Here is a 6,521-nt window from a genome sequence, read left to right on the forward strand (position 1 = left end):
CACCTCATATTTCACACTTAAGGTTTTAACAGGAAGGTTCAACAATTTACAAAACTTATTATCTACAAACGACTTATCAGCTCCAGAATCAAACAAGACTCTAGCAAAAACATCATTTACAAGAAACGTACCGGTAATGACGTTATCATCAAGGACTGCTTCCTTTGCGTCCATCATGAAGACTCTCGCATTAGTCTTCTTTCCTTCCTCGGCCTTCTTTGCAAACTTTGGGCAGTTGGGCCGAATGTGCCCTTTCTCGTTGCAACCAAAACACGTTGCATCCTTCATCTTCTTGCAATCCACAGCCTTATGATCTGTGGACTTGCAGATTCCACAACGTTTCTCCGAAGACTGGGATTTCGTTTCCAAACGACATCTCCCAAAGTGGTGTCTCCTACAAATCTTGCATCTGGGTTTTTCACCCGACTGATGATCATTTTTCCTCGACCCCGACCCTTTCCTGTGGTCGTTGTTCCCTCTATGTCGCTTTTCAGATCTTCGTGAGGTGTCATCCTCACGTTTTCGTTTGTTCTCCTCAGAGCTCTTCATAGCTCTCAATCTAACCACGTCTTGAGTGAGGGAGAGGGATAGATCCGCTACGGATCTAAATGTAGTAGGTCTTGAAGCTTTGACGCTGGCTTTAATCTCCGGTGCCAGACCCCCAATGAATCGAGCAATCCTACGCGGCTCCGGGGTCACCAAGTAAGGCACTAAACGAGACAGCGTGTTGAACGTAGTAAGATACGCTTGACAATCGAGGTTCTTCATGACTAAGGATTCAAAATCCGATTCAATTCGCTCGACCTCGTGCTGCGGACAGAAGTTCTCTTTAATCAGGGCCACAAACTGTTCCCATGACAAACCGTACAGTGTGGCCTTACCGGCAGCTTGTAGGAGTGACTTCCACCATGCTAACGCATCTCCTTTGAATGACTGGGACACGTACTTCACGACGTCCCTATCAGCACACCCGCTGATATCAACCACAGTATCCATCTCGTCAATCCACGTCATGCAATCGACGGCTCCCTTTTCCCCAGTGAAATCTCTGGGCTTGCAGGATACAAAATACTTGTACGTACAGGACCTGCTGTACGTGTCATGTTTCAGCTCAATCTCCTGCTTTGGGACGCTGCTGTGGTTGGAGGAATGATTATCATCCTCAGCTTTCTTCGGCTCACTCTTTTTAGACGGCGGCTTACTATGAGCCCCAGAATGAGTCTTAGCCTTGACTTGCGTCACTGAGCGGGTTCTACTCTGAGTACCACTAGATTCTTTGAACTGCCTGTCCATAGCCTTGGCGACAGCATTATCTATCAGTGCTTGCAATTCTGCACCGGTAACGTGAATCTTTGCATTATCTGAGCGTTCCCCAGAATGACTGTTGGTTTCTTCCGATTTGGCCATCGTAGCCTTAAGCTACAATAAAGGACAAGGTCTTATTTAGAACCTAACAGTATTATCGTCCTAGACGATTTATTAACCATGGTATCAAAAACCTTAGCAGTTAATTTAATAAATTTCATTCAGGCTCTTATTAGCAATCAAGGAATGAAAATATATATATTGGCACCATAGGCCTAGTCACAAGGACAATCACTAAATTATAAATTTAGATTTTTATAGGATTATAAATTGTATAATTAAACAAATAATCCTTTACTAGACAGAGAGTCATAAACCACAACTGTCATTATATAACATAGTTATAACCCGTAGGTATCAAGTCATAAACAGACTTGTGTACAGATATAATCTGTAGATATTTCTTCACTAGGCAGGGAGTCATAGACCACAACTGCCACTATATGACATAGTCATAACCCGTAGGTATCAAGTCATAAACAGACTTGTATACAGATAAAATCTGTAGATAATTTATTAAAAAGGGTGACATGTGTGATTTTACGAATCACGCTTAGTCAAGAATGTTAACATGTTCTCAGATGTTAACAGGGAGTTGAATCTTTTCAACCAGGTTTTACCATCAGGGCCAGGCCTGTTAATAAGGCATTCAGGCTAGGTTATACCTTACTAAGATTCTTATAAAATGGCAAATCAAATAAAAATTGATATTTTCCATTATTTTAATATTATTCATGCGTATAAATAAAATGATAAATTCAAATTAACCATTTTTAAATTTCCAATAAAGTACCAGTACATATTTGCCCTAAACGGGACTTTGAAATAACATAACTAGCATGAATAACATGCCCGCGCAGGGGCTAAACAAGTACAACAATAACAAAATAAAATAAAACAAACCCACGCAGGGGTCAACAGAATAGCATACCCACGCAGGGGTAGAATAAGATGGATATACCCACGCAGGGGTAAGGTACTGGAATAATTGTCCACGCAGGGACATGAGTACATGAAATGATAATCGAAGGATTCAACGATCCTTCTTGCTCTTACCCTTGAGCAAATCGAATACCTTCTGGAACATGCCACGGTTGTGACGGCGATCATTTTGCATCTCCCGTCGCATGTTATCAATCCCATGCAGGATCTCCTGAACCTGCGGCGGCGACATCATAGGCGCCGGTGGTGGTGGCTGGTAGTGCTGCGGCTGCGGCGGCTGGTAAGGCTGCGGCTGCGGTGGCTGCTGGTAACCCGGAGGGTAACCAAAAGTAGACTGCCCAGCAGTCCAAGTGTCTCCCAACGGACCACTGGGTGGGAGTGAGCTGTAGTTCACAGCTTGCCAATAAGGGTCTCCCGTGTAATCATAACCCTGAGGGAATACATGCTCGAACGGGTTGAACTGAGCGGCACTAGCATAAGCCGGAATCGGTTCTCCAAAATTCTGCGGCGCCAGAGGCGGGATCGGAACAGAAGTAACCTCTGATACGGGATGCTGAGACTCCCCTGTCTCGGACTCCCGGGGAAGAGACGTGTAGCGGCTGCTACTAACACGTGGAGGGGTGCCTATGCGAATCCCTCCGCGCGTAGACATGCGCGCATTCCTCCTAGGCCTCTGAGGCGGAGGAGGTAAGACTGGTGGCGGCGGTGGTGACGGAGTGATCACGTCACGCCACAGGGCCTCAGATAGGTCCTGCGGTAGAGGCGACTGCTGCTGGAGCTGCTGCGAGTGGTGCTGCGAGTGCACCGGCGAACCATGGAGCGATTGGAGCATCGGAGTACCATGGAGTGATTGAAGCATCGGAGAGTTGTGGCTAGGGGTGAAGTACCAATCATGCTGCTTAAACCTCTCCTGAAAGCTGTCCCCACCATTATAGGGTGATCCCCTAAATGGCGACCCATCCGATATCTCAATCGGATGGTTAGGCGTACCTGATGGTGGTAGCGACGGGTCCGTATCCTCGTCTACGTCCATCTCGTGCTCTCCCTGAAAATGATCCTCCGGCCCGAGTGGGTTGTGGCCCACTGGCTCCTCCACATAAGCATTAGGGTTATATAAACCCTGGTAGGCTGGCGCTGGATACTGCTGCGGTGACTGGTGCAATGGTATGTACGACCCATGCGAACCATGGGGCCCGTTCTCCGAATGGGGCCCATACGAGTGGGGTAAAGACGGTGAAGTGCTGGCGGATACCGAGTGTCTAGCAGGCTCGGCGAAAGACCTCCAAAGGTCGTTGGCGGCTGTGTTGTGTGAGGCGGATGGAGCTCGCCTATGGGAGGGACCAGCCTCATGATCGTGCGATGTATGAAATCCTCCACGACCTCTCATCCTTGGCAGCATCCTGATCCTGTCAAAAGTCAAACAAGTTGCACAACAAAATATATAAGATAATGCAATAATAAATAAAAATAAAGTAAACGAAAAGTGGAACATTTCCTAAGTTCTTTGTCTAGACTCGAAAATCGAGGAATGTGCAATTGTGTAACTGAGATTAAACACGTTAGGATAGTGTTTAATTCACTCAGCGTTGGCTCTGATACCAACCTGTCACACCCCAAATTCCACGTGTCACCGGTGGGCCCGGTGTGGGGTACAGTGACGTAGTTGGCATCGTCATAGACAATCAACACAATATAATAATGCACAGCGGAAGCAGAATAGAAACATTTCAACTTTAAATAAAGTGCAATAATAAATATCACAGTAGTTGAAATGGATCCACAGGCGGATCAAATAAAATAAGATAAAAATAGTTCAACAGATAAATGTCGTCCGAGTTTGCGAGACTATTGTGGACGCTCTCTAGGAAACAGCCAGCCTATTTCCGTATAGTACCTGCACTTAATCTTTTGGGAAAAATACGTCAGTTTACACTGGTAAATACAAATCGACTGACTCATTTTGAAAATGATTGAAAATTGATTTAAATGCACAAGGCATAAATATTTTATTAACTTGGGATAATTATATAATATAAACTTGTGAACGATTTACATGCACTTATATCTCTGGTGGCCCGGGATCTACTGTCCGGGCTAGAGATTTAATTGACACACCACATTAAAGAGTTATACACGACGAGTGTACGCCTACACCCCGTGCTCTGGTCGTGGCCATCTCGTAAGATAATGCCAAGGATATCCGGGACATGGTCAATAACCCCCCAAAGCCTTTAAGTAAGACAAGACTGTTTAAACGAAATCACACAAGCTATTCAAGACTGTACACCCATAGGGCGCAGGACTTGTGCGCCCGATCAAGCGGTATTTTAAATACCGTACCCCAAGCCCGTATAGGGAAAATAAGTCAAACTGTATTTACCTGAGCAAGTATAAGTCACAAACGATAAGTGGTGGTAGCTTTTACCGGGCTTCCTAATCTGGAACAAAGGTTTATAATTAACCTATTAGATTCCTAACGGGTCTTTTATTTAAGCCTAAGCTTTGACCGGTTAGTTTTAGGAATGATACGGTTTACGCACGATTAAGCGAAAGACCGGATAGAATGTGATTTAGACCCGACAAGTTTGAATACTTGTATAATATGGGTATACTAAATACATTCTGGATTTTGAAATGAAAATGATATCGTTTGACCCGTTTCGGTCAATTTACGCAAACTAGTTACGTAAACCGAACCGAACGCGAAAAGGGCGATACGGGTAGCCAAAAGATTCAAATGCAAGTTCCCTGCATTAATATGCTTAGAATATGATATTATATCAGTAAGTTATGTTCTATATTGCCCGGGATAATTTTAAACTCAATTTATGCCTTAGAAGGGCATTTTGGTCATTTAAAAGATAATAAAAGGGTAAAATTAGAAATCTGAGTTTCGGGTCTGGTTCATACAGTAAATATACTTAATATAACATATTATATCAGTAGGGTATGACCCATATATCAAATTTATCATTTAAAACCAAACTATGCACCGTAGGGGTATTTTAGTAATTTCACAAGGGCTAAAAGTGCCAAAACTGGAAACCTGAGTTCAAAATATTATACTTACTGTTTTTATATGAAAATATGCTAAACACATCAGTAGGTATAGGTCATATATGTTTTAAAACAAGTATAACGCTTTACTATGCGTTAAAACGCTAAAAATACGATTTAAGGGCGTTTTCGGGTTTTCACAATGAATCTGAGATTTTTATATTTCCAGAATACTTAAAATAATTTATTCATCATATAAAATCAGTAGAAAAAGGTTTCGGGTCAAAAGGATGTGTAAAACTCATTTTATGGCTAAAACGGTCAAAACTGACATAAGCCGAAATGACTAGGCGACCTAGGATCCGTTCAGCCAAAAATTAATTAAAAATCATCAAAATTCCCAGAATATTATATTACTTCAGTTGGTAAAAAGTTTTGTACCAAAACGTGGCCAGAAACGGGTTCTATGCGAAAAGGACCGTTTATGTAAATTTATAATATAGTTTTACGCTAATGGCCATAACTCACAATCTGGACCCCAACTGATCCGAAACTTTCGGTGTAAGTTCATATATTAGAAATAAAGATTTCTATCCTTTCATTTTTCCAAAAATCCCGTTTTAAATCGAAAAGGGCAAAATAGTCAACTTTATGCATAAACCGGAAACATGCATTCGAATAGGCTAAGCATAGACTCAATCAAGGAAAATTCCAGAAAGTTTAACTAAAATAAAAATAGTCAAAAATACTTTCCAATACAGATCTCGAACATGCATGTACGAATCCGAAGCGATAGTCTACGAAATAATCGTTTTACAAGACTTTCGGTTCCGATTCGTGGCTATACTATAGATCGTCGAGTTGATGATGATTAGAACACATTCTTATATGTATTACAAGTCATTTTTAATGATCAATCAGGTTGCATGTCATCTATATCATTAATCAAGTTATTTTTCACAAAAATTGCTTCTGTTGACTTTTTAGAAATAGGTTTGACTTGACATTTAGCATGCATGTAGTGGGAATCAGATAGTACCCTTTAGAGGGTTTGTTTCCCACATAAATACCAATCTATAACAAGTTTCAATTCGAGAAATGACTGAAAGAAACCCGTTTAATCAGAAAGTCAAAGGTTATGAACACCCAGTTTGACTTTTAGCAATAATCACTACAAAAACGGATTAAAGAACGAATTGAAGGCTTACAAGAGTCCT

The sequence above is a fragment of the Helianthus annuus genome, chromosome 5 (genome assembly GCF_002127325.2).
Source record: "Helianthus annuus cultivar XRQ/B chromosome 5, HanXRQr2.0-SUNRISE, whole genome shotgun sequence".
In the NCBI taxonomy this organism is placed as follows: Eukaryota; Viridiplantae; Streptophyta; class Magnoliopsida; order Asterales; family Asteraceae; genus Helianthus; species Helianthus annuus.